Here is a 26793-nt window from a genome sequence, read left to right on the forward strand (position 1 = left end):
AAGAAAGACGCTACTTCTAGCAGCTGGTGCTCCCAAACCGGTCACCTGCGCTGACTCATGGTGTCTGTTGACGCAGCGACTACGTCTACTGCAAATCCATAGTCTGCGCTTCCCGCATTACGCCCTCCACAAGAACGACGACCCGCAGTGGACTACCGACGCAACAATGACGGCACAGATCGCGTGCAAGGTCAAGACAAGCAAGTAATCGAAGTCATAATGCCTCAAATGAATCTCATTCGCGTGCTGATAAATGACACGCAGACATCATCTGCTCTGGGTGCACTGCAAGGGCTGGACAGCCTGCAGATCCGGTTCTTGCGAACCTCGAAAAGCAAACACAATGGTTCTACTGCCTCAGTCGTTCATCAGAAAAGTCAAGGAAGCATCCAATTTGAAATGAAATGCCCGTGGGCTGAAGTCTCGTATTTCTGATTTTCGCGAATACGTTTTCACTAGCCGATTACACTGTCTTGTTGTCTGTGAACCGTACCTACAGAAACCCGTCTGGTTCCCAGGCTGTACACCTTATGTGTCATCGACTTGTATTAATCTTAGCAAACGTGTCACCTACATACGTTGTGAACTGACCTATGCACTTCATCCAGTAGAGCTTCATGACAGTTATCAAGATGTCTGTTGCTTTCTAGTTGAGCAAACGCAAACTTAGGTTTTCTCTATTGGGCGCTTACCTTTCTCCATGAATTACTCATAGTTTCGACAGACAGAGACTAAGTGACGTTTCAGGTACGACTTCTGGGGAATGAATTGTTGTTAGATCCTTTAACTCCTGTCATTCGCTAGCGGCAAGGTAAATTTCTAAGGAATAAACCTAGTTTCCTATGCCAGTGACCAGGAATTTTGCTGGCAGCCCCACGGTTCTGCCCTGCCAGGCGTGCAGCACCTGTTTAGACTTAGCTTTTCTCTTGAGATGTCTCACTGACAGCGCACACTTGTTCGCAGATATAAAACCCACGCAAGCGTCCGCATTTCTGTCTACCTGAAAATAATGGGTGTAGCCAAATCAGCTTCATCAAATTTTCAATTACCGAACAATTCGTTGGTCCGTGTTTAAATCACCTAAGGAAAACGCATGCCATGAAGGCGTGTTTCATCCGCACTCGAAATTCAGATCGCCAATGCCACGCACGTTGATATGCGTTCATTTCGGTCACGGGTGAAATACACGAGCTATGAGGGGAAAATAAAACGCCATTGTGTAATTCGCCGGCGAGCGGAGCAACGATAAAAACTGACAAAATCACTTTACGACCTTAGAAAGGCCAGACGCATTCAAGCTAAAATTTAGCGTTTCATTGCTGTGCTCCAAAAGAATCTACACTGGAAATCTTTCCTGCGAGTCTCACAATCCACGTAAACCTCTGTCTACGCGGATCGATCCGACCCAATCGGCGTAAGCCTGAAGTCTCGTACAAAGCGTTTGGCCGCAATTGTGGACACTCTCGAGTTTCTCAATGGGAAGTCCTCCATCAATGTAGCAATTCTACAGGGTGCCCCACGTAACTTGAGCCAAGATTTTAAAAATGAAAGGCGCGTCGGAAGCGAATTGAACCGAACGCATACTATTCGTACTGGCCTATATTAACTCGGGCATTTCTTTTTGTTCTCCCAGTAAATCACTGATTAATTACGTTTAATTACCCAACTTTTCGATTATTGGCTGAAGACGTCAAGTATGATTACGCAGATTTGTAGAGCACCTCCAGAAACCATCGATCGAGTTATTTACTGTACGATATGTCTCAGGTATTCTTTCCGGGTTGCAAAGAAAGCCCGCGAAACATGAAAAAAAAAAGAAAGCCACGTGATGGAGCGGTTGCGCAGTGGTATCGTGCTGCTCTCAAGCGTGCGTTCGGTGGACATGGTCGGCTGCATCGTGATTGGTGACGGGTAAGCGGCAGGGCGTTCTTTATCTCCTCGGCAGCTCTCGGCCAGCAGCATGCATTGTAGTCGTCATCCAACGAGAGCCGCCCTTGTTCACCGAACGCACGCTTGAGAGCAGCACGACACCACTGCGCAACCGCTCCGTCACGTGCCTTTTTTTTATATTCCGCGGGCTTTCTTTGCAACCCGGAAAAAAGGACTACGTGAGACGTATCGTACAGGAAATAACTCGATTGGTGGTTTCTAAAGGTGCTCTACAAATCTGCATATTATACTTGGGGTCCTCAGCCAATAATTGAAAAGTTGGGCAATTAAACTTAATTAGTGAGCTACAGGGAAAAATATACCTGAGTTACCACAGGCCAGTGTGAATAGTATGCATTCGGCTCAACTCGTGTCCGACGCACCTTTCGTTTTTAAAAGCTTCGCTCAAGTTAGGTGGGACACCCTGTATAACGTACTATATATTGGGCTTCCTGTGGTACAGCTTACCAGTACTAGGAAATATTTTAACAGTAAATATTCTCAGACTTCAGAGTGTACAAGCCCAAGCGCCCAGAACGTTTCTTAGCCTCCCAAAATATACACCACCGATGGCGACAATGGACTTTGCCAAAGAGTCTTTTATTACAGTCTAGGTTGCTACAGATGCCCTGAGAACGTACATTCGACATCTGGCTCAGATTCCCTCACATCATCTTGCTTGCAAGCAGAGGTCACATTCAACATTTGCCAAAAGTGTTGCAGGACATCAGCCCAGCTTTCCTACAGAATTCTAACATGCTACACAAATGTCAGCACCACCGTGACGCCTGCACCAATTACAAGTGAGAATTACGGGCATCAAAAAGAAAGCTGGAGTGCGGCTGCAAGCTTTTAAACAAGCAACTTTGGGACAACTTTACAACGTGCACAGATTCCGGAAACACGTCTACAAAGATGGTTGGATAAACTGAACAGCTCTGCTACTGCAGTCATCATCCTCCACAAAATCTCAAGAAATCAAGTTGAAAACATTTTGTGTGAGCACATCGACGAGTGTAGAGCTTTCTGCACTCCATGTTGAACTTCATTTCACTACCCAGGAACCGCCGTAACAATGGACACTTCTTTGATTCCAAGGCAGCCCTTTATTGCGCACACAACCCAATGCGTCATGGACCCAACAAAAACTGGTCTTAGAAATCAGACAGACATATCATAATCGTAGCCATGACAGGGGACATAACATACTCTTTCAATGGCTTCCGACACATGGCAGCATAAGCTGGAATTGCCACGGGGATGAAGCCACCCGTTCTGCACATGAAAGCTCTAAATGTGTTTTGATTCCGCTGTCGTAATGAACGCTGCGGCTGGGCTGTGATCGATGTCACGTGAATATGCGTTGCTGCTGTGGGACTCGAACATTTCCCAATGTTCCTTTTATGTTCGTTGTCTTCGGATATACAGATACATCTACCGCTTTAGTTACCACGATGCGAGCAGACCATGCTGCACCGTTTCTGGCTAAGAGTCACATTTAGAAACGCTTATGCCTTTCGTATTCAAATGGCCAACTGACCCCTGTGTGACACATGTAGCTTTGACGAGACGCTCACACTCATTATCTGCGTCTGCCTGCGCTATAGTGCCGAGAGGCGAGTAATGTGCAGGGTGCTGCAACAATTGGACAAACTTCCTCTATAAGAACTAGAAGTTCTAGGCCAGGTCTCCGAAAAGAAGCTCCATGCAGAAGGCTTTGTTCGTGCTTAGCGAATGCACTTGACGGCACTTTTGTACTTTCTGAGAGCGTCTGGTTGGTATGAGCGACTTTGGCTCAAGCACTGTCCGTGCACGTGTCTATACCCTTTTTCTCTCCCTTCCCCCTTCCCCAGTCTAGGGTAACCAACGGAACTCTTAAGTGGTTAACATCCCTGCCTTCCTTATAGCTCTCTCTCTCTCCAATGTTCCTGCGATCCACGGGCATTCGTGATAGATTTTAAGATCGCCGCCCGTTACTGCTGTATAGCGTTCGCGGTTTGCTTGGGCTTGTCGCTCTATCTCAATCTCCACTTTCCGCTCCCTTTCTCTTTTTATCCCTCTGCCTCTTCCCCTTAGCTAGGGTAGCCAAGCAGAAGTACTTATGGTTAAAGTTTCACCGATAACATGTGCCCCCATTTTCAATTATCCCCTGGGGTAAACTGGCACGTAACAAGATCGGCGGATCGCACACACGGATACCACGTGTGTGCGTGTGCGCGCGCGTGCGTGCGTGCGCGTGTGCGCGTGCGTGCGTGCGCGTGCGCGTGCGCGTGCGCGTGCGCGTGCGCGTGCGCGTGCGCGTGCGCGTGCGCGTGCGCGTGCGCGTGCGCGTGCGCGTGCGCGTGCGCGTGTGCGTGCGCGTGTGCGTGTGCGTGTGCGTGTGCGTGTGCGTGTGCGTGTGTTGCGCGCGCGCGCAAGGGAGGAAGCCAACCACTATTTCTTATTTGTCTGGTGCATTAGTTTTCAGAAAACTTGTGGCTAGTGCGGACTACTTAGATTACATTCCTAATGCACTTGTTTTCCACAAAGCTTTAGGGCCTAAATATACCGCGTATTGATTGGTAGTCCACCGTCCCGCTATATTACCTCTTTGTCTTTGTGTTCCTCCTCGAACATATCGCTCCAAACTGGACGCATGATTTAGAAATATTGTTCGCTTCTTGCGGCTACGGCGAATGAGGTATCAGTGCGTTGACCTCTGCTGCGTTTTCGACTTCTTCTGTAATTAATTCAGATGCGTGGTCTTATCTTAACTTAGACGCAATACAGCTATGCACTTTTTCTTCTCAGTGTTGTCACACTTTGATGCGCGTAAATGAACTTTTTGATGTTCTGTGCTTCACCATCTGGCTGATATAGCTGATCTTATAGAGGCCGTATTGCGCAAGCTGTGCTGTAGCCTACTACAATGTTGATTAAAAAGCTATATTGTTTCGTACCCTCGGTATTCGTACCTTTTTGTTAAAGGGTGATCCTGCTTGCTTCAACTTGTTCCATTTAACTCAGGGGATAACATTCTGCTGTAAGGTGGGGATAGTTTAATTGTGTTTGGCTGGGCATGAAACTTTGAATGGTTCTAGTCAGCGGCCCTTTTCTTGGAAGTCGTCACCTATCGGTTTCTTTGTTATGTCTGGCGCATTCGTGTTTCACAGCGTACACATTGGTTTCAAGGATACACTGAGCATGATTCATCGGCAAGCTGGGAATTGTTTTTGCTTTGAAAGAAAACAAAGTGAAATAGCATTGGATGTCGTACGAGTCAGACTTCTATAGCACCGTCGGACCAATACAAACAGCACCTGCCATCCAATTTTCAAGAGATATGTTTTCCACATTGTGCAGAGCAATGTGACGCCGAGTGTTGTGACAACGTCGTGGTTCTTTTTCAAAGCACTTGCACCCGTCACTTGGATCTCTCGTCTCTTAGTCACGCATCACTTGCACGAACTGGAGCACATCATCGACTTTATTTTGAACTTGGGGCTCCATTTCTTGCATTGCCTGTCCAATCCTTCATATTGCTGCGACCTCTCTTTTCTTGCTTCACTCCATCATTCTCCAGCATGGGCCTCATCCAATGATAATCAGCGACCGGGGGGCGCCAGTCCACCGCAGACGTTGTGGAAGAACTACTACGCTTGTGCGCTTCTACGTTCTGACATTCGACGCCGTACCAGCCCCAAACCAATGGGCTTACAGAGAGTGCACTTACCAATATGCTTGCCAAGTACGTCGCGTCGGATCATAGGAATTGGCATGAGATTCTTTTGCATATGGCGTATACGCTGTCAACACTGCGAGGCACGAGATGACTTGTTACAGCCCATTCTTTCTGCTGTATGTCCGCCCGCCTCGCTCTACTCTAGACGCCATCCTCGCTTTGTCGACAACTGACAATGATTATATAGCTGAGACAATCCGTCATGCCGAAGAGGCTCGTAGTCTCGCTCGTCTACGCACGGAGAGCCACCTTACCTATGCCGCTGGTAACTTGGTCTGGTTGTGCACTGCAGTACGAAGCGTGGTCTGCGGACAAAACTTTTGGCAGAATGTGATGGCCCTTTTGTGACACTCGACCGCCTTAGCGAAGAGAACTATACCATAGCGCGCCTCACTGCCAACGGCCGACATTCTGCCCTGACTCAAGTGACAGATGTTGCCAGGCTCAAGCCGTGCACTCAGCACGAGGTAACCTGGCTTGCCTAGCCGGCTTTGTCAGCTGTGCGAGAAGCAGTGTAACGGCGCGTTTGTACACATGAAGGCTAAGCGAAGGAGCGGTGGAAGAGAAGGAAGACGACAACTGCTTTTAGTCCGGTGGCATCGCAATATATCTAGTCCTGTAGCGCTAACCCTTCTAAATAAACACCTCACGCCTTGTAACAATAAGATCTGACAATGGAGAGGTCATCCCACATCTTTACATTCAAGTATGCTCATCTACCCAAGAACTGCCAACACTTTTTTGAAACACGTAAAAGTTTTAGAGTACAGCATCAGTCTAAAGTAATGATGAACGCCGTCCTGCTAAGCTTACAACACAATTTTGTGCTCAGATGGGCGCATCAGCTGTGTAGTCAAGTATGGAAACCTGAAAATCAGATTATGAAATAAATATGGGTGGTGTAACAACATGAAACAATTTTGAATTATTGGGCTCAACGTTGTGAAGCTTGACAGCGGGGTTACAATGGTTTTCATAGTGAAGGGCTTTAGAGTAATTTTAACCAGCTAAAGTTATTTAAAGTGCACCCAAAGCATGCTCACAAGCGGTTTCGCATTCTGCCATCCTAGGAATGCGGTCGAGAATCGAACTCTTGACCTCGTGCTCAGAGACACAATGCCATATTCATTGAGCCGCCAGAATGGTAACATCAAACAAGCGAAATCAGCCGAAATGCCCAACGCAGGTATTGAGCGAAATTGTTTAGATTGTGTGGTGAAGATCGCCGGTGTCTCTCGCAAGTAATTTCTCGGGAGGACATGCGTCAACTAAATGAGCTCGCACAACAACTTCGCATCCTTCAGGGCCACTTCGGTGCTTGCGTTAAACGCCATGGATTACGCTTCGAACTACTAAACATACTTAAACCTTGGAGCAGCGCCTGTGTTCGTTAGCGCTTTTCATTTAACTTTAAGAGAGCACTTCGTGGATAATAATGAACTGTTGAATAGATAACTTCCATTATCACTTCCATTATCGTCATATTTATTTCATATAAAAATGTAAGGTTCAGGAGAGGCAGGTTTCATAGTGCATTTGTCGCCAACATTTCCGATTTACGATAAATAAATAAATAAACAAATAAATAAATAAATAAATAAATAAATAAATAATAACGTGTGTCATGCAACGAAGGCATCTTTTTCCTTATGAAAAATAGCATCACTCAATTTGTAGGGATAGTGCAAGTAGAGCAAGGTAGTGCAAGTGCAGTGCACTCGATGCGAAATCGCAATCTCATACGTCTTGGTTTCCTCCTGAAGCAGCATCCGGGTGGCAGACCTTTAATTTAAGTTTCCATTAGCGTCATTTTACCTTGTCGCTAAGCATAACCATGCGTCTATGCTTATTCATTTGCCATGAAGTTGTAAAAGCAATGTAAGACAATTCCATTCATGCTTGAATCTATCCCTCAGCTCATCCTTTTTTCTAAAGAAAACATGCAGATTAAATACAATATAACGTCATGCGTCTTGCTATCCGTGATTTGAAATGTCGTCTTTCTATGCCATGTGCTGTTCTCACTAAAAGAAGTTTAGTTCAATCGCTAGATTTCTCAAGAATTTACTTATTCGGTGTAATAGCATGATAATTCGCCTGGAATCGGCTTTTCTTTTCTTGTATGATCAGTGGTATACTGCAACAAAACATAAAGTGAAGTCTGTTTTATAATTTTATAATATTCAACAGCCAAAGTTTTCGAATTCTGAAATAGCTACACGGACAACGATGTCACTGTGCTCCCTTCAAGCGAATCTAGTAGGCGTGTTCGGTTGTAGCAGTTTTGGTCTAATCACGCAGGTCGTCTGAGTGCAAGAGATTTCTGTGTGCTTAGGCAAAGATCCGAAAAACCTTACCGGCGCAATGTAAAGGTAAATTTATGTTTTATTTTTCTTTTCATTATCACGGTGTATAATTACATATTAGTCTCGAGTGCTGTTCTTGCCGAAGATTGAATTCAGCCTTCGCGAATATAAAGGGATGTAGAACGTCGGCAAAATTGGATAGAGTTCTTTGCAAAATGTGGGAACAAAAGTTTCAAACTGCGCCAGTTTCCGTCGCGTCAACACCAACATTGCGCACGAGCTGACCGAGTGAGAACAAGGAACGTCGGTGTGGACACTTTAACGCAATTTCAGTTGAACACAGTTTGGACAAATAAGGCGTCCTTAACAGCGTGGTTAGGGTAAGAAATAAAGAAGGAAGGAACGTTGTGTTAATGGCACGCACAAAAGGACCCTCCATCCCGTGCGCACTGGGGTTTTCGAGTGAGCTTGAACGCATTTTTTTATCAATTATGGAGCAGCCTTTCTTCAAATGCGCTCCTACCTGTACATTAGCAACCGCTCGCATATTGGGCACTCAGCCGCAGGTGATTTTCAGTTATCGAATCAGGCACTTCAGAGTGCCTGCCACGAGCGAGTGTTACAGTCTGCGCAGCAACTGTCTTCACAAATTTGGCCGTCGCGATGGTTGTTTTTGTGCACAGCAACGTGGCAGACGGTGTCTGTTGTCGCCCGTTCTTGGCATGCTGGAAATTGTCGTCACACAGATTGTATGGAGGCATCTGATGCAAATTCGCTTCGGTAATTAGGACCATGTTCGTATTGGAATGTTGTCACTATCTCTTGATGAAAAGCATGGTGATGCCAATGTGTCCATCACGATGCCGAGCATTGTTCGTTAACGAATTAGCGAAAATATTTTGTTGGGACGATCAACATAGAGGGGCAGGCTTTACGAAGAGCGTCGGGTGCCAAAAATTGACAACTGGGTTTCTGAGCCCTAAGTGAACCATGTGGGCGTTTTCAGTTTTATTGAACAGATTTACAGATAGATTCAGTTGCATCTACGGCATGAAGATATTCATGTGTAATGTTTTCACTTGCATGCGATTGATCGCAAGGTAGGCTTTGGCATATGTAGATGTGAAATCGGTAAGCAGATGCGCTCCGAAGCTATGAAAAATTATTGAGCGATGACGACTTTGGTCGTGCTGGCCAAGATTGGCTCGAGTCCTGGCGGGAACAGATTTATAGCAGACGACCGAAACCAGAATGTTCTAAGGCTACATTTTAATATATTACGCAAACAGTGTGGTAACCTTCAATAGTCTGGTGATCAAACAAGAGTTCGTGATTGGCAGTCATCTACTTGAAATTTTGCTGGAACAGATTCATTTAAGGCCAGTAATAATAGGCGGCCCGGATCGCGACTATGGTTTTCTTTAGTAACAATGGTTTGGGGCGTATAGGATGAGCCGTCTTAACGAATGGCGGCTTAGTTATACGATTGCAAATTAAGGTGCCTCACCAGTGCAACAATGCAGCAATAAATGCCGTAAACTTGAAGGCTAACAAGAAAGAAACTTGAGCGGCACCCATAAGAGCCCAGTAACGTGTAGTAGAGCAGAAAGTGGCAGCTGCCATGTGGAGATAGGACGCCGGGAGCTGGGATTACAGAGTAAATGCGGGTGGATGATATTTAAGATAAGTTTACGAAGTGGAGTTAGGCAAAACACTAGTTTGAGTAGTTTGAACATTTGTAACCAAAGCACTAAGTGGCTCAGTAATGAGTGTACTCGCCCGTATCAGTTTCTCGAGGACACAAACGTTCGAAAGCGATACCTGGAGCACACCGTCTGCTTGACTGGAGATTATCGATGTTCGCTCTTCAACGCGTTATTATCGGAGCGGTCACTCTGGACGCTTCCAGCATACCTCGCTTGGTACGATCCTGCAATCCAATAAATGATTTTCAATTATATCACCTGTCATGTTCACCGAGTACGCAGTTTTTTGCGGATAATTGGAGAATGTTTACGCAAGCATTTAATTTCTTTACTGCAGAGAGTTCCAAAGCGTCGTTCAAAATTTTGCGGGTAAGTCTTTTACAAAGAGGCAATGAACCTCCGCTTAGTTTCGAAATTTCTGCGTTAGTGAACAGTTCGTCGTCTCATCCGCATGAGTACGTAAAATGAGAACTTCCACGAGAAATCCTCCTGCTCACGTTTTCTTTTGTATGCGTAACTTCGCGAGGGCCTTCTTCAACAATAAATTCCGAAAAAAAAAAAAACTACATTTATTTGTCTTTTTTTTACTGAGGAGATGGAGACCATTTATACATATGAAAGTTATATCACGCGCTCTGCTTGCCTTAACTCTCATAAACAGTTTTTGTTGAAAATAACGCCACTATTTAAAGTCTACGATAGGTCCTTGCGATAGGGGCATTGCTGTTAGCGCGTACATTTTGCTGATGTCCTGGTGAGCCTTTCATCATGAGAGTAACTGATTTCTGCTCCGACTGGTAACCGTCTATTGATTAAGTGTTTATGCTTAGCTCTCTTTTAGTTTCTGCATGGCGTTGCCTCTTAAAGGGGAGTGAGTGTTTGCATTACCGATTCTCCTGTGCACTGGTGGCTCTGTGCTTTTAGACACGACTGCGACTATATATGCTTTATCCGAATACCTCTTTATGTAACAATTCGCACGACAGAAAAAAAAGCTTGTTCTGATGGCGCAAGCGATTGTAATCTTCTTACTCTTAGCAACAGACCCACGTTAGAAATAAGATCGTCTTTCCTTTTCTGACGCTCATTACCTAACGTTTGATTTATCCATTTATTCTTGTCCTCATAGCACGTCGAGCTCATTAGCTTAGAATGGTAGTCGTTTCCACACAACAACCTTGCACAGCCACACTATATACTCGTCGATGCGCTTTAAGAATAGTTGATTTTTCTCAATCTGAAATGTCGTGTAGCTGAGTGAGGAAGAAAAACGAGAGCTTCAAACCCCCCCCTCCGGCCCTAAAAAAAAAATTAAAATGGTGTTGTCCGAGCATACTGGACAGTGTGATGCAGCTTTCACATTGAACAGACCAAGTCTCCACAAAAAGATGCGGAGTAACAAACGAAAGTATGTATTTCCTTTACAAGACTGAACATTTCCGATATAGGTATAATGGATCGTCAATAATTTTTTTATGGTTGCGAAAGAACACCAAAAGCTGCCTGAAATCAGCAATGCGATAGAATTGGCAGCAGAAAGTTGCTTTCTTAACAGTGAATGCGCCGAAAAAGAAAAGAGGGCTGGGGGAAAATGGTTTCTTTCGTTATTCCGTTATGTAGGAGAAGACAAAATGACACATTTGGCTGTTCTATACTGCATGAACGACAGTAGAAAGTGGCCACCGGCAAAACTCGAGGAAAAACACCCGGAGGAAAAACACGAATCTCTAATACCGCTGCATAAGTTCGCCCGCGGGCTACTGAAGACAAGTTGGAAAGCCTTGTTCTCGGTTCTCAAAATGTAGTCGGCAGTCGGAGCGCTGCTTTCAGGCAGGGCGTGTCTCGACGGCAAGGGCGGTCAAGAACATCTGCTCCTGCTCTTGTTTTCCGACCGTCTGCTAACCGCCGCCGGACTCGAGGTGCGGCGACGAACGCACTAGGAATAACGTGGCGGAAAGAGGGCGGGCAACCAGACTCTAGGGCCCCGGGACGTTTTCCGGTGCTCTCGGGGGAGACCACGGAGGAGGACGTACATGGGAGGAAAGGGCTACAGGCCAAAGGTGAGAGGGAGAGGGGATTCTGGTTGTGTCGCATCAACGCTTCGGTGCATGGTGGCGGTTCCGGTAACGGTGGCGCAAATGGAAAACAAGCATGGTGTGCCGGCGAGGAAGCGCTAAGCACGACGACGCCGTGGCGTCACAGCGTCGGGGCGGCGGCGAGGCATCCAACCGTGCCCGCACCCAGCCGGGCTTCGACGACAAGCTCTCGACTTGCGCGCTTCCCATATTACAGCTGTGGGTTCCGCCATTTTAGAAGCGTTCCGGAACAGGAAGCTTGCACGGGAAAGCGGGACAGGAGGGGAGGGGGTCTTGCCGCAACGAATGGGTGCGCTATGCGTGCACTGCAAGCGGGGCGCAACGACAGCATCGCCTTTGCCGAGGTGCCGGATTGTGGTTTGTGCCTGCGTCTAAGAGAATTAAGTGGATTTGCCAAGCGCTTCGCCGCCAATGCACAAACGCTAAAGGGATCAGTGAGCCGAGAAAAAGAAACAGTGGGAGCGGTCTCTGAAATAGCTAGTTTTTTAATGCCGTATGGGAAAGCTGCAGAGATCAATAATGCAAGGATGCGCCAGAGTTCTACTTGGATGCTGCACAATGGAGATACTCGATTTGCTTTCAGGCATTCTAAGCCTTTCCAGCTTAGTCTTCAGGAAACTAAATGTAACAAGCTTAAGTACGTGCACAAGACTGCAAGCGTTCTTTAGAACACGTGAGCAGCGCTAGAACGAGAAATAGGTCTGAGGTTTCAGCACAGCTTACCGAAATGCGCAACTTCTGCGGCATTGAAAAGTGCAAATTGCACCCCATCGAGGGAAATACGTGCGGCGGTTGTAAGGAAGCTTCGCTTTATGGTCGCACCCGTGTGCCTTACAGCCGGCCATGCGCGTTCACGAAAACAAAATCAAAGCAGAAGTAGCAAACCCGATTGATCACTGAAGGTGGCGTAGCTGCTGTAATTACACGCGGAAAGAAATGAGACTTTCCCGAGCGAATGTGCGTAATCCTTTCTTCGGCCACTTCACTGTATTGTGGGCTTCAAACTGCCAGGGACATCGTAACTCAATAGGCAGTTTATTCAGAATTTCAAATAATTGCAGTTCAAAATTGGTAAAGGGAGAGATAAAGAGCATGTATTGTAATATAAGAACTTTAAAACACTGCAGCAATTCATTCGACTCTGAACTCATTTATCGCACCAATAGCAACCTGTCACAGTGCACAGTGCAGACACTGTGATCTTCTCAAGGCTTCCTTCCTTGCGAATGTACACAACTTCGTAATCGCTCAGCACAGTAACTTAAATATACTTCCCTAAGGGCCCTGTAGCTATTCAGATAAATAAATAAATAAATACTTCAACATCGTCAGGCTCATTTCGCTCAATGCAATATGGGGATGGGGAAGGGGATTTCGTTTCTCTTCGCTATATGGTGAGGATGACACTAAAGATAAGGATGCGGGCCCTCTGCTACTGCACGATAACATGATAAGACCGTTACAGAAATTGCAGAGACAGAAGATGCAGTTTATGACATCCAATTGCTTTCGCACTAACGGACGTTCCAATGCCACTCGCTTTCAATGATTCTGGCAAACACCTTTTATCAATTGCATGAAGTGCTGCTGCTTGAGGAATGCTTCATTTCATTGGCAGCCATAAAATAAGTTCTTCGTATGCATAATAGGCAGCTGTATAGGTGGCCTTAAGAATTTGATGGTAGCTCGAGTTCCTTGCAATCGGAAAATCCCAAAGCGCTGTTTTGCTACAATCAAAAGAAAATTCCAATATTGTAACAGCAGTGAGCGCTTTCTTTCTCTGCTGAGGTGAAGCGCGTATCGTAGGCTGCGTGCTCACTTCGCTGCAAGAATTCGTCCCAAGATATGGAGGGAGTGGGTGTGGCTGTCTAAACATCCGTGATTAATTTTCCTGTGTACTCTCCCACCGCTGCCTGCGTTCCATTATTCAAACACACAGAGTGTCTGTTCAAATTACATACGCACTACCACCGCAACAAAAGAGGGCATTGCCAAAAAGCGCCAATTATAGAGCCTTCTTCTTTTAGTATTGTGTCTCTCAAAGTTAAACAATAGAAGCATCAAGAAAGCGTTCCTGTTTTTCGAACCAGCCGAAAAATTAAAAAATAAAATCTTCCCTTTCACGGTGCGCACACTCATCGCATTTGCCGTTTGAAAAGTTTCATTCAGTACTGTTTGCACTAAGTGTTTGTTTTCGAGAACAGAGCTCGTGAAATTTCGCACGAACAAGGGAGACGTAGGGTTCAGTCCCGTATGCAACATTTCACAACCTTTCGCGTACAATGCTTCTTCTTCTTCTTGTTCCGTTCTTCTGCTTTTCTTCTTCTCCTCAAGCGCGACATTTGTGACGCTCGCTCTACCACCCGCTAGTGTGAATTTCATTCCCCTAGAGGAAAGAGGAAGTCGAAACAAAGCGCTCAGATTCCGCGGATTTTTCTTAACGGCAGCGAAACCAGGCTTCCAGAGTGCTGCCAGTTTTCAGCGGTTCTGAGCGGCCCTGGACTCTTTTGCTGAGGTCCCTGCAGCTCCGGTTGCGAATGCGAGGACAAGCGCAAGAACGCGCGTCAGCACCCGTATTTTGGGAATGTCAGCCCTGCTTGCACGGAGTGGAACAGCGCGCCGTTATCCAGCTTTCTCTCTTCCTCTGCCCGAGCCGTCTTTGCGCTTTCCCGTCAATCACAGTAGCAGTGGTAAGACGTCCTAACGTATGCGCAACTGAATGTGAGAATAGAAATAACGAAAACTCTTAAGGCTCACAACGGAGTAAAACAGAATGGGTAGATAAGATCCGAAGATACAGATAGTCTCAGTGCCGGTATAAAAGGGTGGCATGCGGTCGGGAGTGAAAAAGGGGGGTGTGAATCCTAAAGTGGTGGAGGTGCAAAGAAAGTAGAAAGTTTGGCCTCTTTATCCTTTCTTACCCTTCTGCGTGACCTCGGTTCCACAATGCGGAGGCGAGTCTGGAACCACTAAAGAGGAGCCGTGAAACTTGAGGAATTTCGAAAATCTAAAAAAATAAAGCGCTGTATTCATCAGTGCCGGGCTGCCTATTTGGCTCCTATCCGGCCAGCAGACTCAATAAGTCAAGCTTTTATTTGGAACAACAAGAAAAAAGGTATGAATGAAGAGTCACACAAGTGGGAAAACCACGGTTGTGCGCCTTCTTTTCTCTTTTTTTTTCTTTTTCAAGGTTGGTTCGTGGGCCATTGATCTCGTTTGCCGTCAGCGCCACTGCTTAGAGCATTGCCGTGTGATTTTGTTTGCTCTGTCCTTTTTTCAATTTCGGACATTCCGTGCCGCTGTCTGAATAGACAATTCTTTGCGGGGATCGGGGGAGACAAAAGCTGGCCGCACGATACGGCGAACGCTCCACGAAGCGGCTATACCATTGTTCGAACGGGAATGCTAGTGGTGATCCGCCTTTCTTTTTTTTTTTTTTTTTGCACGTGGATCACCCTCTCCTTTGATTGCAAGGAAAATTAAATGAGACGGCCACTGGGCGCGTCTCAATGGCTGGCCCCTGTAGGGGCTTATGAAAATGAATTATTCATGCCATTGTGAGCTCGTCGTGGCACACTCACGCGCTGTTAGCGCGGTCGCTTCTTAACGCGCCTTTCTTGCTTGCCACTTTTTCTGTCTTCGTCAGCGCCCAAGGTCTAACGAACGCAAGATGTCAGAAGTCGCCCTCAAAGGAGAATAAGCTGCGCTTGACTGCGCAACTTTCTCAAGATGCAAAATCACATCCTTCTATGATTTGTTCTTGCGCTACACTTACGAACAATAGGCGCGCGGCGTTTCTTTCGGACGACTCTGGGAGCGCACATTAAGAACGCGCTTACGCCGGACTTCACGGAGCACAGCACATGTGTCTTCTTAGTTGTCTCATTCAGGTTACCTGGCCCGGTATAAGGGCGCATCTTTCTGTGAAAAGTTCATCATCCATAACAGCACTCACGCCCTCATGCTGTCCTTGCCGAGGGCACCATCACAGCCGCATTAGAGTACGCGCGTGGTTGAAGCCATGCATACACGATTCGAACCGGACCGGCGCGCGAAATTCCAGCTTTGACTGTTGTCTGAGCGCTGTCTGCCTCGTATCGGCAAACGCCGATTACTATGTGCACAATTTGGATGAATCTGGCACCTAAAGGCTGTACACACCTTCTATAGGTGCGCATACAGGTGTGTGTACCCCGGCTGCGCACAACGTGTAAGTAACGCATAGCGGAGTCAGTCATTCCTTTGAGGAAGAGGTACGAGTTTGTAAAAGCTACACCCAGCCCTTAGCGACACATTGGTGTAGTGTCACACCGGTAAAGGTTTGATGCTCAGCTGCAGGGGTGATGAATCGACTATATGAGACCACTGTAACTGTGAGGAAGCCATCGAGCACCTTAGTGGTCACTGCATCTACTTTTGACGTCCAACGTCAGTATTTTAGAAGCACGCTCAACCACCTTGACGGCCGACCATTTATAGAGGCTATAAGATCGTGGTGGGCTTGCCCTCATCCGTTGTGCTCTAATCACTTTTCTAAAACCAAGGGCCCTGAAAAGAAGCTTATAGACACCCTGAGTCAACTATTGAGCGATCGTACTACCTCTCTTTTAGCCTTCTCCTTTTTTCTTTGAATTTCTTATCCGCTATTCCCCGCTCAGAGTAACCAAGCGGACGTCCGCCAGGTCAACTTTCCTGCTTTTCCTTGTTTCTCTCGCTCTCTGTAGGTGTATGTACACTGCACCGTACACCTTGCGTGTAAAGGATTTATAGTGCAAACCCTCTGACAAGAGTTTGCGCCCTGTGTGGGGTGTACACGTTTAGTACAGTGCAATGCTCCGCGTAGGTCCCACTTCAAAAAAAAAAAAAAAAGAAAGTCGTCGAACTCCATTCAGTCAAAAATTTTCCTCTAAGCTGGTGTTCCTGAGATACTCTGGGGAAAGAGTTGAAATTGGTAAAAAATTTTAACTATAATGAGCAGCAATGGTAGTTTGTCGTTCATTTTAAATAATATGATTTATTTAAATCATTTTATTTAATGATTTAATGAATTTAAGTTACAACGCGGTGAGTAAATGATTGCTCACCGCGTTGTAACTGTCCAGCTATATGCGCTGACACCTGAATTGTGGTCTGCATGTGGCGGTGAAGCTGATGTGGAGGAGGGGAGGGGAAGGGGGAGGGAAGGTACAGGGAGAGAGGAGAGTCAAACACGAAGGAACCTATTCGCTTAATGTGCAAAGCGGGATAAATAAATAAATAAATAAATAAATAAGTGAATAAATAAAAACAACCATATTACACAGAAAAACCATACTTCGGTTGTGCTGTCACTTCGCCGAAGTCTTTGTTACCCGGCCCCGCGTACAGTAATTTAAGACCTTACACGGCCTCCATCTTAAATTTCCAGTACATTTCTTTGTTGCTGTGGTTGCTGTTATTGCGTTTTCGTGTATTCAATGTCGGCGCGCTTATAGAGAAACTTCAAGTGAATTGCTCAAATGTGCAGAAAAAGCGTCTCGCTGAACTCTGCGACTCCATTAAGTACATTACACCCACATGACGTGCGTATCACCGAATTAGTGACGATTTCAGCATATTGCAGTTCCCTTTACACTTCCTAATTTAATGGGGCTTTGAAACTGGCTGTACCTAATTGTTTAGGCTTTGTAATTAGCCCGTCGAAACGTCAGTAGGGTTTATTTTAATAAGCAGTGGGTATACGTCGGAGCAAAGATAAATGGAGTTTTGATTGTGGCTGTCTTCTCACTCACTTTCTCTATTTGCTTATTTTATTAGTTAGCTTCAATAATTCAACTAATACAACTAAAAGCATAGCGCCAACACCGACAAGTTTCTGCCAACTATGAAAGTAAGCAGTAGTCATATTTTACCGCTTTCAACGGAGGGCCTCTCTCTGGAACCCGATAAAGAACAAGAGAATGGAACGTCGTGACGTGCGTAATGGTATGCACTATCGGCTCGTATTAGTCAAAGTTCGCAGAACGTTACGCGCCCGAACTACAAGATTACACGCTCAGGCTAACATAGGAAATTGAAAAACTCACCCAATAACGTGAAACGAGAGCTCGTATATCATCCGTGACGTGACGCTAATCTCGTGTCGAGCAGTGCTATACCGCAACGTAAAGTTTGCCCAGTGGCCCGAAGCGAGCGGTGCCTATATTAACGCTTTCCCGCATTTCTACGTCCGCTCACTACCGTTCAATAAACAAAACAAAGCAAAAGGTGATTAACGTGGACGTGAAGCTCGCTTTCCTAGCCTGACTACGACACGTTCCGTAAGGATAAATCGTTCCTACGCCCAACTACAGAAAGCACTGCAGTGATGCTCCAGCCAAAATAAATGAAGTGCGGAATGCAGTGCCCTGTATATCTCGAGCTTATGTGACGCCAGCCAAGCGCAAACTGTACTCTATAGATTAAACACTGCGGTTAGACGTGCCAAAACCGCCGTATGCCTGTATGAGGCACGCCGTATAGTGCGGAAGTGCGGATTAATTTCCATCACGGCGTTTGTACTGCTACGTTTCTAGTTCTTGTAATATTTTATTTAGTTGTTTCTTTCCGGTCTGTTTTTTTTAAATGCGAGTGTGTCAATTGTTTCATGTTTATTAAACTATCATTGGTTTGTTTCCAATTTTCGTTTTGTAATTGTGACCCTCTACTCTAATGTGCAAGCCTTGACGGTAACATACAGAAAAAAATTATTTACCCTCTGGGATTCTGTAACGGGCACCTAAATGCAAGTACACGGGGGTTTCTTACATTTCGCCCCCAGAGAAATGCGGCCCCCACGACCAGGATTGAACCCGCGACCTCAGCAATGCAATACCATGGCCGCGGCGGGTACACCGTGCTTTAACGAGCGTCTTTGCCTCGTTGAATGGCTTGCCATACGCTGTCGGTAACGCACGCTGCTGTACATTACGACTAAAGCGGAAGAGCGCACGCCATTTCCCAATAAATGCCATGTGTGATATCTGGCGGCTCCGCAAAGCGTTCCAAACGTGAATTGCATTGCTTCCTCCAACAAACTTTAGTGTTTATAGGCAGTCGAGCTGATAAGCCTCAGGTTGCCTGAGCGGCAGTCATTCCTGTCGTAAACTGGTAAGACTCAGTGGCTGCTTTGCTTGGTGAGCAAAACTTTAGCGCGTACTATGACGTCCGGGCACTTGCTTTCGTCGGTCATGCATGCGTGAGTTATTTTTCAAGTTTAACAGGCGAAGAGCGACAGTAAGGTCGTTTGGCATCCTCCCGCCCAATGATATAAGGCTTGCGGCTTCTGCAAGTAAAAGGTAAATTCGGGAGATCTATATCGACAGATTTTCTTACTTTTGTTCTAGCTCTACACTGTCGTTTCTTTCTTTTTCTCCAGAAGCATGGTCGTCAATGGCTAAAGCTGCTGGAGCTTGAAGTTTACATGCGGAAGTTCTTTTCGTGAGACGAACGCATGTGTTCTTCTAAGAAATGTACCGCTGCCTTTCTGGGCACCCGTTGTACCAAAAGATGCGGTTACTTATTAGAGAGCGCAAACATAGTAAAACACATATTTCATTAAAAAACACTAATTGTGTCTACTCTGGTCTCAGTCTCTCATGCGCCATCACTGTTTTTGTTTACAAACTTGGACAAGCAAACCAATTTTTGTGTAGCTTTTACTGACGAGCTACTGCTTGGCGCGACATCAATAGGTCTCACATATGTACTTATCATTACAAGGGAAGCGAACCAGTATCAGTGTCTGAGGCCAAGTGAAGGCTTTTTGTGTTAGAACAACAACAACAAGAACAACAAAAATGACGACGACGACGATGATGATTATGATGATGATGATGACGATGATGATGACGATGATGATAATGATGATACGTGTTTGCCAATAGATTGACGGCAGAAAGGTAACTGCTTTATATGAAGGGGCACAGCAACCAACGGCGTGAAATAGAAGGTATGCAGTGCAGGCAGAAAAAAAGAAGCAACCCGCATAAATACATACAACTTCGAGAGAAGTGGGAATATGCATTGGAACACAGGGCAAACGGCTAAGGCTTTTGGTTGGCGGTTCTCGAGAATTCCGCGTAGAACGCACGCTGCCGATGCCTAGAGAAACCGCGAGATGCAGTGAAAGGCTGTGCGATGTTTGCGTGTGGCTTCCGTGAAACGCCTGTACGTAGATTCTCTGCCTTAGCATAGTGCGCTGAGCCTTGAAATCTGATACGGCTAAGGAAACTCCAGAACGCTATTCCGCCCTTACCGTGCTCTTCCACAATTCTACATGTATATCACACATATATCCGTAAGCAACATTGAGAAAAAAATACATTTACACAGAAAGTAAAAGTTTACATAAAAATGAAGAGTAGGCAGGACGGGTATAAATGCAGAGCACGAACATAACAGAAGACGAGGTGCACTTAGGCTTACGTCCTTAACAGCGTAAAATGGTACTGACAACAGGCTGGGAATAAAAAGGAAACGCGGGCGTTGGTGAGTGTTTACGGACAGAGATTATTGGCCAACGTAAGAGCGAAGACAGGAAGCTCCCTTGTTACCGAAGAACTCAATTTGACTTCGCGCTGAGTCCGCGTGGACCGCTATTGACGTGGCATAGCGCTTGCACGCAATCCTCTTATACTGGCTGGCCGAACGCGAGGCGGAAAAGGGGCTTCGTGCCTGCTTTTTTTTTTTCTGCGCACGTTGCTGTGTCTCTTGAAGACGAGAGAAAAAGCTAACGAGGTATTCGCTTCTGGCTTTTTCTCCTCAGGCGCGTGGCCACCGTGAAATGCGCGCGGTATACCACTGCGCGGTCATTACGGGGATCATGGGATTAGGAGATGCGGATTACCGAGGTATAGGCGTGGGCTGACCTTAGCGAGCCAGAAGATGACGAAAAAAAAAAGTTACAAACACGCTCGGGCTTTGCTGGAAGCTCATTGCGTGGAGTCCTTAGACGGAACAGGCCCTCCGCCGAGAGACCCTGCGGCTCGCGTGCACCACCATTGGACGAGGCTGGGCGAGGCGGGAATTAGCTCGCATCGCTGCCTGTGCTGCTTGCCGTGGCAGCTTACGTGAGCGGGGAGATGCCGTGTCCTCTGTACGAGGCTGGTGGTGGTCAGCAATGCTCGAACCTTTCTCGAAGCCTCCTGTATGTAACTTATCTCGCACGCAGATCCCGGTTCGACATGCTCTGATTCGGATGTTTAATGAACGTGGTAATCTAGAACCTTATTATTTTTTATTATTGTTATTTATTTATTTTTTTTTTAATTTTTATTCTTTTGTCCTCCACACGAAATTACATTTCTTATGGTCTGGACAAGCGGCTGTGAATTGATGTCGTAATGTCTGCCATTGATTGGGGCCCATGAGCTCTGCGACTTGTAGCTATACGAAGCATGTAGATAGCCTGTGTAGGTGCACGCTTTTGTATATCTTTTAGCTGCACGATTGTTTTAATTGCCTGTGGCAGATTACATAATTTTAATCCCTAAGCTAAGTTACTCGATGAGGCGGCCATTACATCTACTAGCAATAAAAGAAATGCTTAAATGAGATGGTAACATAATTACACCGATTACTTTTCTAATTATTTACTTTACGGCACATGTTGAATTCTACGAAATATAGCTAGCCAGTTTGCAAGGAATGTCATCTTCGAACGAAGTCTGAGAATGGCACTGCTTTCGAGATACGCGCCGTCAAATTTCCAGTCAAAATGCACTGCTGTACCGCCTACGCTTTTTTTTTTGCATTTTGACAGTGCATTTTGTCAGACACTTTGTAAGCTGCCTCGAAACTGGCATCGGGGAAACATCGACGAACTCGGGAAACTCTGGCGGCCGTTGGAGAAGAACGCCCCCTCCTCCCTCGTCTGAACCCCTTGCCTCACGCGCCACAGTAGGGGGCACGCATCCTGGCCGCGTTCCTCGCTCGCGCACGCGAGACTGAACCGCGTTTGCCCGCTCACCCTCACAAGTTTCCACTCGTAGGGAACATCACGGCGACGGCGACGGCGATGGCGATGGCAGAAATGCGCCTGGAGTGTCCATATAATTGCTATCGCAATAAATAAATGTATGGTTGATACCTCTTTCATATCAATCGTCGGAACACGAAAGTGAAACGTGTCTTCACAGAAGCTGTTCATTGTCTGCTTCCTGAACTTACGCATGCAGCGAAAAGCGCACGATTTGCTCGTCGGCGACCGTGTTGCAGGTTTGCTTGGCGCGCGGCGTTCTGATGCCGAGACGCTTCGGCGAAGACACGAGCATCTTGGTCCCCCTCCGCAGTGTTTCGGGCAGCCAGTTGTGCTGCGACGCGCTCAGCTTCAGGAATGCGAGTGACCGAGTTCACACAACACCCTCTGAACTATTAGAATATTGAGAGGGTGTTGGTTCACAGCGTGCGCAGCGAACGCGCGAAGGCGTTCTGCTTCACGCTGGCGTCTCTCTCGCCGGACCAAGGCGAGGTTCGCCCGTCGACGTCTTTGCACTTTCTGCGTCGCTTAGCGTAACAGTTTTCTTAGGTGGTGTACCATCGCAAGCTAAGCAGTAGGCGGCGTGTAAGCACTGCTAATGCAGGTTGATGCTGCACTCCGTATGCGAAGAGGCGTCACAGATTAATCGTACGAGAAAGACCAAACATGTTTGTCCTCCCATAGGTCCCGTGTAGCCCGCGAAATTACTTTTATCAGGCTAAGGGCAATGATTCTGGACAGGTAATGTTTACCGTTTTTGTACGTTGTATCTTGTGCTATCTACATATACTGTTCACCTCCCCCAAGCATGTAATAATGCTGACGTGGTGCCGCTTACGCGAATCGAAAGGCCAAAAAAGTAAAGGACTGATATTGGTTAGCCCATGACCGGTGCCTGTCCTCAAAAGTTGCACGCACGAATCTTGGCCCTCCTATTAGAACTGCCGCTTCTCGTCATTAATGAAAGCGTAGGTTAAATAGTGGAACCTATAAGCAAGATTTGCCTTCCGGCGCATTGGTCAGCACACATACTCAGTAGCACACTGACGTGTTACACGCTTCACGTCCTTTTAACAGACGTGCAGTGGAGTGTGATTGATGAAAGGTGTGAGTGGACGTGCTTACGAGCAGGAGTGCCCGTGAGTTTGAGGGGACGAGAGTGGTGAACCTGGTGCGGGATACAGTTAACGCGAGTACGAACAAAATTAATTGACGGCGAGTTTTAACGGACGTAAGCATCAACGTGAGTTAGTGTAGGCCAGTGTGAGTGGACGTCATTTTATGTGAGTGCCGCTGAATGAGAGTGGACGTGAGTGCATGAGCGTAAATGGGTGCCGGTAATTGCGAATGGAAACGATTATGAACGCTAGTGGGTATCGGTGAGCTTGAGTAGAGCCACGTGAGTGAATACCGGCGAGTGCGAGTGCACATGAGTACGAGTGAGTTCATTGCCCACCGAAATATTACATTTACTTTCACATTCTTTGGTGTAGTGAACAATCCCCGTTCAAATGCTAACGCTCTTTCCAGTGCCGTCACCCTCTCTTTGGGGTAAGCGGTGGAAAGGTGCTCGGACCTGAAATGAGGACGCAAAGCAGGCACTCTTGAGCATCTTGTTCGAGAGCTGCACTCCGCCCTGTACCTCGCTTGTTCTCGAGCGAGCGGCGAGAATCGATGAAGACCAGGCGGCACGAAACTTTACAGAAACGACTGCGAAATATATCGGTCGTGGCGTTTTTGGTCGAACTCGCCTCCAGGCCTCCCGACGTCGCTCGCCCCCCTCGGTGTTGAACAAACATTTGTTCAACGACTGCGAGCAAACATTTGTCTGTGCGAGGTGCACGACATTGAGATTATATTTGCGACCCCAGAAGAAACGCAGTGTTCGGCGCGCTATAGGCTGAAGACGCGGCCTATTTCTCGCATCTCGTTCTCCCTGCTTCTTTTCCCTCACGCGAGCCGAACGACTTTTCCCAGTCTACGCGTCTAGTTTTCATCGTTCTCTCTCCAAGAGCGAATAAACTCGGATAGTAGCACGATAGCAAAACTTTGCGAAAATGCGGAGTCTCTTGCCGCAGACGGCGAAGATTGATTTTGGCCCACAGTGCTAGTTGTGTTCGTACGCCGTTTTCTTTCTTTTCAGTCTTCCTCCCCGTCCTCCTTCCGTTCCTCTCTTTTCTCGTCCTCGTCGAAGCATGTTTCGACCTCTGGTTTCTTTCACAGTGCTAGCGTTCCAGCGCGGCCGTGTTTCTCAACATTTTCCTTTTCGAGACGCTAGTGCGCGCTTAGCGTTTCTTTGATCAGCATTCGAGTCTTCGACTGCGATCGCAGTGCACGCGCGCGCGCGCGTAGAGGGAGCGGAATGCGGCGTTGAAAAGACGGCCACAGTCTCGTGGTCCTATTCCGCTCGATGTTCGTCTCCCCCCTTCAAGTGCCTGCCGTGAAAGCCAAAGATGCGTCGGCCCCACCCAAGTCGTTGCCCGCTACTTCAGCGCACACCGACGACCTATCGCTTCGTAGCGTTATGTGCGTTCCGATCGCTGATGCATTGCGCGGTTCTGTTTTTTTTTTTTCTGTAGGACGAGTCTGCCCTATCGTGCTCTTGGGAGACGCCGCAGTACGTTTCAACGTTTATTCCGTGCAGTGCTGTGGGTGCATGGCGGTTGCTGCCGGTCCCAATGGAACATGCTCAAGGAAACAAAAATCTGAACCGATTTGTATTTCAATACTCTTCTCAACTTGTGGCGTCCTTCAGGTCTTAACATAATGAAGCAGATAAACCGTCGTGAACTGTATATTTGGCCTTTTCGTAAATGCCGCATCGACCGTTCAGTAGAGGGCAGCCTCCTGCAAGAGGGGGAGGTTAAAGGGAAGTGGTGGGAGGTGCCTTCAACAAAGCATGCAGAGACAGCATGCTAGAGTGGACTCGCCGCACACTCAATGCTATCAGCGCTGAAGACCCGGCATTTCTCAGAAATGGGGAGAGATTTGCAAGTCCCCTCGTCTGAGTCCGCCTGTGCCGTTGAGCAACGGTTGGAGAGAGAGAGAGAGAGAGAAAGAGAGAGAGGTACTTATGAGAGAAAAGCTGAGAGGTCGGCCTGGATCATTGTTCTAACCTGCTATTTGGCATAGGGGGAAGGGGAACAGGTGTAGAAAGAAAAGCTATTAGTGAAGTCGACTGACTTACTACGACAGCCAAAAAGGCAAAGCACGGAACTCAAAACTCATGATGGCGACGGGAAGCAGTCGCATCTCTAACAATCTCGAACTATAGCCTTCTAGTGCAGATGACTCGAATCGTTGTCAGCAGTACATGCACTTGCACATGCACATGCACATGCACTGAAGGATTGGTCCCCTTACTTGCGAGCGCAGGTATCTTCGACGTGTGTGGTCTCAGCGTCTCCGCTGCGCTGCATTGAATTGGTGAAACGCAGTGCGAGGCTTTGTGTAATGCGGTGCGTGAGGACCCTTTACGATCATGACAGAGCCAGGTCTGCGTAAAGTGGTTGGAGGACGGAATCCTGGCTCTCGGAATTCCCTTCGTAACCCTTTGCATCTTTGCTTCCTTCGTTTACGCCCTTCTTTTGCATTATTCAGGAATGCATAAAAAGTTACCCGCTCGGCGCTTCTCCTGAGGTGTCTGGAGTGTGATGCGCTCATCGACTGCACTGTTTGTACTTTTAGAGTAGTTGTCAAGCAGATTTTTTGCTGCTATTTACATCCAAGATCTAAAAATAAAAGAAGCTAGAGAAAAATATTATACTACTGGTCAGGTGCCTTGAGAAACGCACTTATTATGATACTCTGTTGGCGCAATTAGTCTTCTCTTCAGACAAGCTGCTTCAGCTTGAAGCAACATTGGTTCCCCTGGCAGTGGCGTCCAGTCACCTTTAATCGGATATACAGCTGCTTTTGCTCATGCTAGTTTCTATCAGCAGGCCATGAGGTGCCTGCTGTCATTATGGACTAGACATCGTGTCACTGTACGTGAGAGGAGATGACACTTAGTACCCGCCGATGAAGGTCCGCTGCCATCGACGTGTTTGATCGCTTGTTTTGTTTGCATCAATTGTGTTCGCAAACAACTTATTGCGCGAATGTTTCTCATGCAGGAATATGAAGCAGCCTAGTGGAGAAAAGCATCGGCAGGGGCGTAGTGGTTGCCCCTCTACTCAAGTACACACAAGTCTTCACCACCCCTTTCAGGTATGGTGTTACTGGCTTTTATATTTGTTTCTCAGAAGAAATGTCGCACGAACATTGCAGAGGGAGACTCACAGGAGTCTTGAGGTGCCTCCCTAAACAGCGCTAACAATGTCATCTGATACGACTAGGGTGACATCGACGGCAAAGACGATAGGAGAACGACGACGACCCTTGAGGGATTGAGGTCGGTTTTTCTGCGAAACCCATCGTTCATTCACGACACGTTGCGTGGATGGATACATATAAGCGGTGTCCCAATACTCGTCGTAGGCGACTAAATCACAGCGTTTGAATTTAGATGAAGCCGAAAAAAAGATGATGAAAAAGCAGCTTCGTGAAGACAACATCGAAGTCGAAAATGACGCAGGCTGATTTGCGGTTCAAACAACATGGCGGCTGAGCTAAATGCCTGGAAACTTATGGGGAAGGTCGCCCACACAGTAGTTAACGTGCTTACGCTTTTTTGTGCGGTTAACGTAAGCTATGTTGTGGTTTTAATGTTAAAATATGGCGATAATTATGTGCTTTTCTTAGCTTTTTCTTGTCGACGCGAGGTGGCGCCAAGTCGTATAGACGTCTTCCAAATCAATTTCATTACATGAGGTCGAAACTGTCTTCTTAGCAGTCAACGTAGATTGTCTTGAATACTGGCCAAAATTTACAGATGCCCGGAGGGTCGAATGGGCTCTCAATAGGTCATGCTTCCAAATTCTGCAATAACGCGCAAACTTGACATTGTAACAAATTACTGGTCTAAATCGCAGCGTATCGCGTTCATCGGGCAAGGACACACGCAGGAAAGACATACGCGGAGAAAGCTACAGCTTCT

General features: G+C 46.8%; 1 protein-coding gene across 2 annotated transcripts in view; it reads left to right on the top strand.

The window, feature by feature from the left end:
- LOC126531227 (dopamine D2-like receptor) overlaps window positions 1-26793 on the top strand; it is a 457194-nt gene that overhangs the window by 76172 nt on the left and 354229 nt on the right. For both annotated transcript variants that reach the window (XM_050178668.3, XM_055071042.2), the window contains exon 2: window positions 25871-25964. The gene's annotated coding sequence lies outside the window, so the exon portion shown is untranslated. The remainder of the gene's footprint in view (window positions 1-25870; window positions 25965-26793) is intronic.

This window comes from Dermacentor andersoni, chromosome 5 (genome assembly GCF_023375885.2).
Source record: "Dermacentor andersoni chromosome 5, qqDerAnde1_hic_scaffold, whole genome shotgun sequence".
In the NCBI taxonomy this organism is placed as follows: domain Eukaryota; kingdom Metazoa; phylum Arthropoda; class Arachnida; order Ixodida; family Ixodidae; genus Dermacentor; species Dermacentor andersoni.